We start from the raw sequence: 9,916 nt of genomic DNA, 5'->3' as shown, positions 1-9,916 counted from the left end.
TCCATGTAATGGTTCAAACCATAAAATCTAAAAATAAACTGTAACACCTCCCTTTTTTTTACTGCCCACATTCAAGAAGTTTCCAAGATCTGGTGAGTCTATCTTCCAAATAGAATTATATTCTGTCTGTGTTTTTTTTCCCATCTCTAGTGACTCCACTTTAACCACAGTTTGCCTGCACTTTGTAAGAGCTTGCTAGCTAGCTGGTCTTCCTGCTTTTATCCTTGACCTTCTTCAATCCCTGTCCCTCATTTTTAAATGCACTAGGTATTAGATGAAAAGGTGAAAAAGTCATCATCTCTAACTTTGAGTATAAGGGAAGTATTATGGAAATGCAAGGGAGAGGGAGTGAGTGGTAATTTGGAGAATTAAATGCTTAAGTGAGTGATATCTGAGCTAATTCTTAAAGAATGAACAAGTCGATAGGCTAGGAAAGAAGGGTATTTTAGACAAAGGGAAGAGCATGCTCAGATACATAAGGAAAAGAATATGAACAGCAGGATTGTGGGAATGAATTGTCTGTAGAGCAGCTGGAACAGTGGTGGGAAGTGGAATGGAAGGATAGATTGGTGCTTGATAAGACAGGGGGCAGGCCTTCAGGAAAAAGGAAGAGAAAAACATTTTTTAAAAAGATTTTATTTATTCATGAGAGACATGGAGAAAGAAGCGGAGACATAGGCAGAGGGAGAAGCAGGCTCCTGCGGGACTCGACCCCCAGACCTGGGATTATGCCCCAAGCTGAAGGCAGGTGCTCAACTGCTGAGCCACCCACATGCCCCAAGAAAAGCATTTTTTGAAGAGTTTAAGTAATTCAACATTAACAGATGTGATTTTTAGAAATATGATTGGGATAGAAAAAAAGATGGAACTGGAGACAGAGAGACATGGTCTGATGCTATTTTAATAGTTCAGGTGACAGGTGATGAGGACCTGAACTTGGTGAGTGGCACAGGAGCCAAGTACTTCTGTACTCCACTGGGTGACCTTGGCCATTTTGTTCTGGGTAGGTCTCAGTTTCCTTTCTATAAACTGAGAGTTTTGACTAGATAATCTCTACAATTACTTTCAGCATTATGATCCCATATATGCCTTAGAATGTTTCTTTTGTCATAGGTTTATCTGCCTAGTTTCCCAAACATGGAGATACCATGCCATCTACATCTTTTTATCATGTGCATATAGACAAGCATATAGAATGGACTGAGGAGGGCTGCCCTGGTGGCTCAGCAATTTGGTGCCGCCTTCAGCCCAGGGCCTGATCCTGGAGACCCGGGATCGAGTCCCACGTCCGGCTCCCTGCACGGAGCCTGCTTCTCCCTCTGCCTGTGTCTCTGCCTCTCTCATTCTCTCTCTCTCTCTCTCTGTATCTCTTTCATAAATAAATAAATAAATCTTAAAAAAAAAAAGAATGGACTATACAACAATTCTTTTTTTATTTTTTTTATTTTTTTTTATTTTTTTTAAACTTTATTTATTCATGACAGACACACACACACAGAGAGGCAGAGACACAGGCAGAGGGAGAAGCAGGTTCCGTGCAGGAAGCCTGACATGGGACTTGATCCAGGGTGTCCAGGATCACACCCCAGGCTGAAGGCGGCGCTAAACCACTGGGCCACCAGGGCTGCCCCAATTCTTTTTTTTAAAGATTTATTTATTTATTCACGAGAGATAGAGAGAGGCAGAGACACAAGCAGAGGAAGAAGCAGGCTCCTCACAGGGAGCCAGATGTGGGACATGATCCCTGATCCCAGGATCACGCCCTGAGCCAAAGGCAGATGCTCAACCGCTGAGCCACGCAGGCATCCCTGGAATAATTCAATTCACATCACTGATCTACTACTTTCTAGTGGTGTGACTGTCAGTTATTTATGCATTCTGTGTCTCTGTCTCTTCATCTGTAAAATGGGGATAATAACAATACCAACTGCCAAAAGATAAGATTAAATGAGACAATAAAGTCGAAGTATTTAGTATAGGTTTTGGTACATCGTGAGTGCCTATGAAAAGTGGCTGTCATCACCATCATCACTATCATCTTTGTCGTCATCATCATCAGCATCATTCTTATGACTAGTAGAATGCTTAATACCTAAAAAGTACATGATACATTCCTGATGAGTGGTTGGATAAGTGCAGTAAATGAGAATAACAATTCAAGTAAATTATTTCAAATAAATCACTACTTAAATTTTTCCTTGCTTATGTAAATAAGATTTGTGATGATTCTATGAAAGTAGATTAGCAACCATTAGGTCTCCCATGCAGATATTCAGCTTGCCATATTTAGGAAGCTTCATTTAGAGTGACATATATGATGAAGTCACAGTAGGTCAGAAGATAATGTAGCAGAATTGTCTGGTGTTTAATTTTTATTTTTTTAGAATTGTCTGGTTTTTATGACACTCTAAGATATTTTCTGATTTTGAAAATCAACAATCATGAAATTCTTACAAATTTCTGTGTGTCGTAACTTTTCACATATCATTCTGTTGAAAGATTTTCACATCTTGCTTGAGCTTGAACTATTTGTGTGGGTATATAATAGCTTGGCAATTTCCAGATTACATAGCTGCTTTAGTTAGAATGGGTTATTATTGTAGACAACTCTGGCTTTTTCTGTTTTACTCTTTTAGAAGTACACATTATTATACATCTTCCACTACTGTGTTCTTCTTCACTCTATGTTTCTACATTTTGGAAGGATTTCAGAATGGAGATAATGACATAGTGCTACATAAAGCTGTTCCATCAATTGCCAATGACATCATCTCTGTCTGTAAAACAGGAAGGAGGGGGGATGTTGACATGGCCCATGTCTAGAACTACATAACATTTGCTCAGGTCTATAAACATTAAGTGCCTTAAGAGCTTAAAATGAAATTAATAATAGAGCAACATTAATGTTTGGAAAGGGCATTATACCAAAAGTAGGATAACAGTGCCATCTTAAATCTAGCCGATGTTGGGTTAAAAAAGCTCTGTAATCAGTTCTTTGAAGAAAGAACACGACATTGAAGGAAAGAGAACCTGGAGCTTATTTTGTTTTTTTAAAATCCTTCCTGTATTTTATTACACAATCACTAGGTCCTCTTCTAATTTTAATAGTCTGTGAATGACTGATGCCATGTTGGACAAATCTGCCATGATGACTACCTGATGACCTGAAGCCTTGAGCACAGTCCTCCTCTCCTACTAACACACACACACACACACACACACACACACACACACATTTTTGTTTAACCACACCCTTAAGTATATCCTTGAGGCATAACGTCTTCAGTGTGCTCTGGAGATGTGATTATGACACACAGTTCTCCTCAGATAACTCCTCCCACATGGTCCACCAGCACAGACTCCCCAGCCTCTGGGGCTCTAAAAGCAGATTTGATGGGAGCTGGGTTTGCTGAGCTCTACCAGGATTATGGAGATCTACTGGTCTTGCAGCCAGCCACCCAAGGCATACTTCCTCCATAAATGCCCTTCATAAACCATTTCCTGTCAAGTTGGATTTGCCAGTCTTTTTCTTCAGTCCTGTGACTCTTTTGACCTTTGGAGGTTGTTCTGCATATACCTCTCTTTCACAGAACAGTGAATTTTGAAAAACTCCCTAAAATATTCCCATTTTAGTTCTTAATCTCTTGAAAATAATCTTTTGCTTCAAAGCATTTTTGTGGCATGTTTAATTTGAAATGCTTTGAAATACAGACTATTTAGCAAAAGACAAAGTCTTCAATCATGATACAGGAAAAGAAGCTAATTGGTTTAGTTTTATGATATGGCATCCCTACATCTGTCAGATGCAAAAAAAAGAAAAGAAAAGAAAAAAACTTATTTCTGTCAATAAGAAAACAACTGTTGCAAAGATTGTGACCACATCTGTAACACATATTGATGGCTTGCAGGAAGGTTGGGTCATTCTAGCACTCGCTCGGCCATCACCATCTTCCCAGAAGTTAGGGAAATGGATTGCTGGGAGTGATTCTTTTGATACAGTTCCCTGTTCTCTGCTCTGTTGGGACAATTTAAAAGAGGAAGCCAGCTGGCAATCACAATGTGTGCTTGGGTTGGGGATAGGAGGAGGCACAGTGACAAAGAGAGAAACAGGTAGTAATGAGGGAAGGAAGGGACACTTTGGGGTGATTTAGGGTTGATGATTTATTACACAGTGTTCTAGAAGGCAAACGGTGCCTGCCTTTTCACACAGGAAGAATGGACAGCTCTGTGTCCTCCTTTCCCCTTGTGCCACCCTCTCAAATCTATCTTCGACAGTGCTGCCAGAATAAACTTCCTACAATAAGGCTAGATCATGCCAGTTCCTTGTTTAAAATCCTTTAATAGTGCCCCATTGTTGCCCTACAGAAGGAATCAGCAAACTACAGCCAAGGAGCTAAATTTGGCCTAACACTTATTTTTGTACAGACAGTGAATTTACAAATAGCTTGTCCATTTTTAACTACTCGAAAAAAATATTTTAAGAAGATTTCATGACTTGTGAAAATTATATGAAAGTCCAGTTACAATGTCCATAAATAACATTTTATTAAGCCATGTTCATTTGTTTCATACTGGCCATGGCTGCTTTTGCAGAGCAGAGTTGAAATCACATGGTTCTGCAAGCCTAAGGTATTTACTAAATGGCTTTTTACCAAAAAAAGTTGAACCTTCCCTGTAGGATAAAACCCACTGCTTTCTGATTCTCACCTTATTATCCAGGAATAACACAGAACTGCCTGGAGTACACTCCTCTGTCTGTAATGGCCTCGCTCTTGGCTGTACTCATCTCTACCAGTTACCCCTACTCAGCCTTAAGATTCAACTCTGCCATAAATTCTTCCAGAAAGCCTTTTGTGAGGACACTCCACACTTAAGGTTGAATTATTTTTGTTCCCCGGCAACAGAGGCCACATTTTATTCATTAATATATCCTGCAGCAAACATTGGGTATGGCACAGTGATAAAAGGTAAAGGACTGCTGATCATTCGATAAATGAAAGAATCCATCTCCTCTTGACAGTAGTTTCTGGAGCTGCCAGTAGAAGGGCCTTGTGAGCCCCTGTCAAAAGTAGTACATTCTAGAAGAATTACTAAAGGTCTGCTGATTGAGACATATCAATCTCCATTCTCGGGCTTTATTCTTAAACTGTAGAGAGTCTATAACTATAGACTGTGGTGACCCTATTTATATTAGCTTTCTACTTGGGGAGAGGATTTGAGTTTGCTGTCACTTTAAATCTAATTCTAAATATATTCATTGTGCCAAGAAAAAAAGTCCAGGGCAGGAACAGAAATACCATTTCATGTTAATTAAACCTACTGGCTGCTCATGCTGATAAAATTTAATGTTTCCCTTTGTCAGAGAAATTAAAAATCAGAACAAGTATTACATGGGATGCCAGGGTAGCTCAGTGGTTGAGTGTCTACGCCTTTGGCTCAGGTCTTGATACCAGAGTTCTGGGATCAAGTCCTACATCGTGCTCCCCTCAGGGAGCCTGCTTCTCCCTCGTCTATGTCTCTGCCTCCTTCTCTGTGTCTCTCATGAATAAATAAAATCTTAAAAAAAAAAAAAAAGAACAAGTATTACCTGCTAATTCTGATGTCTTCATGAAGGCCCCAATGTTGTCATTGATAACTTCAAATAATAATAACTAAGGGAAAATGGGTAATTTAATGCCTGAAGGGAGGTTTCTCTTAAAAAAAAAAAAAAGATTTTATTTATTTGAGAGAGAGTGCGAGAGCATGAACAGGGGGAGGGGCAGGGGGAGATGGACAAGCCGACTCCAGGCTGAGTGGGGAGCCAGATGCAGTGCTCAATTCCAGGACCCAAAGACCATGACCTGAGCCAGAGTCAGATGATACTTAGCTGACTGAGCCAGCCGGCGCCCCCTAAAGGGACATTTCTTAAAATGAATGCAATGTACATGTTTTAAATATCAGTGTCTTCATGGTAGTAAAAATATTTGTTTCATACTCACAGCTAAAATTCACACATATATCCTTTTTTTGATTTTGGAATGGACCTCTTCTAATGTGCTTTGTTTTAAGAATAATTTTATTTAAAAAAGAATAATTTTGGGATCCCTGGGTGGCTCAGCGGTTTGGCGCCTGCCTTTGGCCCAGGGCGCGATCCTGGAGACCCGGGATCGAGTCCCTCGTCGGGCTCCCGGTGCATGGAGACTGCTTCTCCCTCTGCCTGTGTCTCTGCCTCTCTCTCTCTCTCTCTGTCTCTGTGACTATCATAAATAAATAAAAATTAAAAAAAAATTTTTTTAAATAAAAATAAAAAAGAATAATTTTATAGCAGGGTACTAGAGAAATAAAAATGTGTAACAAATTCTTTTGAAAGTTCCTCAGGCAAAATATATATAGAATTTGTTCCTATTTCTGATTTTTTTCTACATGATAGCATTTTATTTTATTTTTTTAAGATTTTATTTATTTTTTCATGATAGACACACACACACACACAGAGAGAGAGAGAGAGAGAGAGAGAGAGGCAGAGACACAGGCAGAGGGAGAAGCAGGCTCCAGGCAGGGAGCCCAACATGGGACTCGATCCTGGGTCTCCAAGATCATGCCCTGGGCTGAAGGTGGCACTAAACCCCAGAGCCACCCGGGCTGTCCCATGATAGCATTTTAGACCTTGAACAGTAAATTCTTATTTCCTTTGTAATGTCTTCCTTTTTATGCAATATGAGAAACCCAGATACTTCGCTTATTCAAACATATTATAGAAGAACCAGTTGAGTCTCCATGAGAAATGATTTTCAGATAACACCACTGGAGAACACTACAAGACATGAAACATCTACCCTCTTTTTTGGTTATTTTCTTTTTCAAGTTCATGCTAGGGCTTAGCTGAACATTGAAGTTTAGCTGTTCTATCACAAAATCAATGTTCTTTTTTACTCTTCTCAGCCCTCTAGTAATTATCAACTTCAATAAATAATAGGCATTTTATATTGCTAATGATCAGGGCTGTAGTTATTGTAGACAGGAACCAGAGAGAGATCATCTAAATTCTTTTTTTTTTTTTTTTTTTTTTTTTGAGATCATCTAAATTCAAGGACAAAGAGGCATTTAACCTCGCATAAAAGCCCAAATAAGTTATGGGAATATATGCAACCCTCTCCCCTTTATTTATTTATTTTTAAAATAGTATCCTTCTCTGTCCTGTGTACTAGTCTAGCAGATAGCTGTGGTATGAATAACATATAGATCAACAGGAAAAACAACCAAGGCAATCTTTTGAAATGAGCTTAGTCCTGATAGGTCAAGGATTAATCCCAGGAGCTGCAAAGTTTCTGCTGACTTCTGGTTTGGTTTTCTAGACTGCTCTGAAAATGGTTGCTCCATAGAAGTGGGAATAGGGGCAGTGCAGTGTCCTTTCCTTAGTTTAAGGATGGCTTTTTACTTTCTAACACATGCACTGTATTTTGTGAAAAAATATCCCTGCAGAATACATCTATAGCTCAATTGTCTAAATAAATGATTTTTTCTAGAAAAGGTAGTGTTGAAGAAAGGCTAAGGAGAATCCTATCTATACATCTGAATGTTCATAGTAATGGAGACAGAGTTCTTCAAGGGCAATGTGGGTTTAAAAACGATTTTGCCTTTATCTACATTATCAGGAGGGAAGAAATTTTCTCTGCCTTTCAAAGTCCTTCTAGTTGTGCTAAGACTCAAAATGACATGAGACATATTTGCAGGAGAAAATCAAATTTAATTCCATTCATATGAAATATCCACACAGGCCTGAAATTCTAAAGACAGGTTAAATGAAGGATTATGTCCTTCTGTCCTTCTCATATAGCCCCAGGGGTTGGGGATTTTGAAAGGAAGGAATGAAATTCACAGGAAGATGAAAAAGAGTAAATGTTTGGTAAATAAATGTTCACTGGGCCACAAAGAAACAATGGGACATAGAGAGGAGTTTTAACAAACAGATTTTGCTAAATTCCTCCTTGTTTACCACCCCTAGTTCATATTATAATGTAGTTACCTGTGGTGATTAATCTCTTCCTGGAGTGGGTCATCCATCTGAATTCTTTGTAGGCAATCGAGAGGGAAGGTAAATAGCTTTTTTCTGAATCTGCTGGGGTTTGATTACGTTTAACTCAAAATAATCTTCATGCCAAAGTGGCCCATCATGGGGGGTGGCCTGCCCTTGGTCCCTACAGTATACTCTATTATAATTTATTTGGTAATTTGGGGGCAAACCTCACACATACTCAAATCATCTTGGTAAGATAGTCATTCTTTATAAAGTTTTTCCAGACTCTCAAGTAAGAAATGCAAATCTTGGGCTGGATGGATGGCTCAGTCGGTTAAGTATCTGCATTTGGCTCAGGTCTGATGGCAGGGTTCTGGGATGGAACCCTGCTTCAAGCTCCCTGCTCAGTGGGGAGCCTGCTTCTTTCTCTCCCTCTGTGCCCCCCTCCTCTCTGTCCTGCTCAGTCTCTTTCTCTCAAAGAAAAAAGAAAAAAAATATTTTTTTAAAAAAAGAAATATAGGGCAGCCCCGGTGGCGCAGCGGTTTAGCGCCGCCTGCAGCTCGGGGTGTGATCCTGGAGATCCAGGATCCAGTCCCACGTCGGGCTTCCTGCATGGAGCCTGCTTCTCCCTCTGCCTGTGTCTCTGCCTCTCTCTTCGCTCTCTCTGAATGAATAAATAAATAAATCTTTAAAAAATAATAAAATAATAAAATAAAATAAAATAAAAAAAGAAATATAAATGTTGATGTGATGAGCATTGGATGTTATATGCAAGTGACGAATCACTAAAGTCTACCTCTGAAACCACATATTAGCTAACTAGAATTTAAATAAAAACTTGACCAAAAAAAAAAATATATATATATATATAAATTTTGAAATCGTTGAAGAGTTAAATGAAGCTTTTTCCTCTTGGGCAAGATGGGAGCAGAGGACAGAATTCATGAAGACTGGAGATAGAAAAGTCAAGGAGAAAGAAGTTATAATATAGCAAATCTTCACAACTTCAGAGAGAAAAAATACCACAGCAAGATTTACTGGAGGCATTTCCTCTTTAAATGCCCTTTTGTAATTACTTGATTTTTGTAGAGAGATTGCCAGATCCTTCCTAGAAATATAAACTGTCACAATTTATTAGGCTGTAAATAATGAAATGCCCCTTCGTGGAAAATACTGTCCTATTACATTTGAGAAGTCACAAATTGTGTTGTTTTCCAGAACCACTGAGGAAAAGGGAGTAGTTGGTACTAAATACTTTTGGTAGTAAATAGACTGGGGAAACTGGCTAGTTTTGAAGCAGCTCAATAAAGAGCCAGGGAACTGAACTGGCCTTGCCTCAGGCTGTCTCTTGGCTCTACGTGGAAATGACATTACCTACTTCCTAAGTATGTTTTGAAATTCATGATCTACTAAGCATTAGGCATTCTTCAGAGAAAAGGGGATTTTTCTATGGTATTAGCATCTTAAGACAATATAGTGTTACTAGTCTTAGGTCATTTTAATCTTTAAAAGAGTCTTCATTTTTGAAGTATGCTTCCAGTGCTGGCCCTTTAAAAAAAATTTTTTTAAGACTTTATTAATTTATTCATGAGACACAGAGAGAGAGAGGCAGAGACATAGGCAGAGCTCTGATCCCAGGACTCTGGGATCACGACCTGAGCGGAAGGCAGACGCTCAACCACCCGGTGTCCCTAAAATATATTTATCAGAATGCCAAAAACAGCCATTCTATTCAGAATTTACAAAAAAAAAAAAAAAAAAGAAAAAAAGTCAGAAAGCTGTGGTATGATATTGGTATGATACCAATTGACCAGGGAGCTCCTGTTCCAGTTGATAGTTTTAATCTCATCTAGGAAGAGCCAAAGTCATTTCTGGAATGACAAACATGATAGATTCTCTGAGTGAGTCCAGAGCAGCTTC

This window comes from Canis lupus, chromosome 33 (assembly GCF_048164855.1).
Source record: "Canis lupus baileyi chromosome 33, mCanLup2.hap1, whole genome shotgun sequence".
Classification (NCBI taxonomy): domain Eukaryota; kingdom Metazoa; phylum Chordata; class Mammalia; order Carnivora; family Canidae; genus Canis; species Canis lupus.
The sequence above is the reverse complement of the archived record's forward strand: the minus strand, read 5'-3'. Positions refer to the sequence as shown.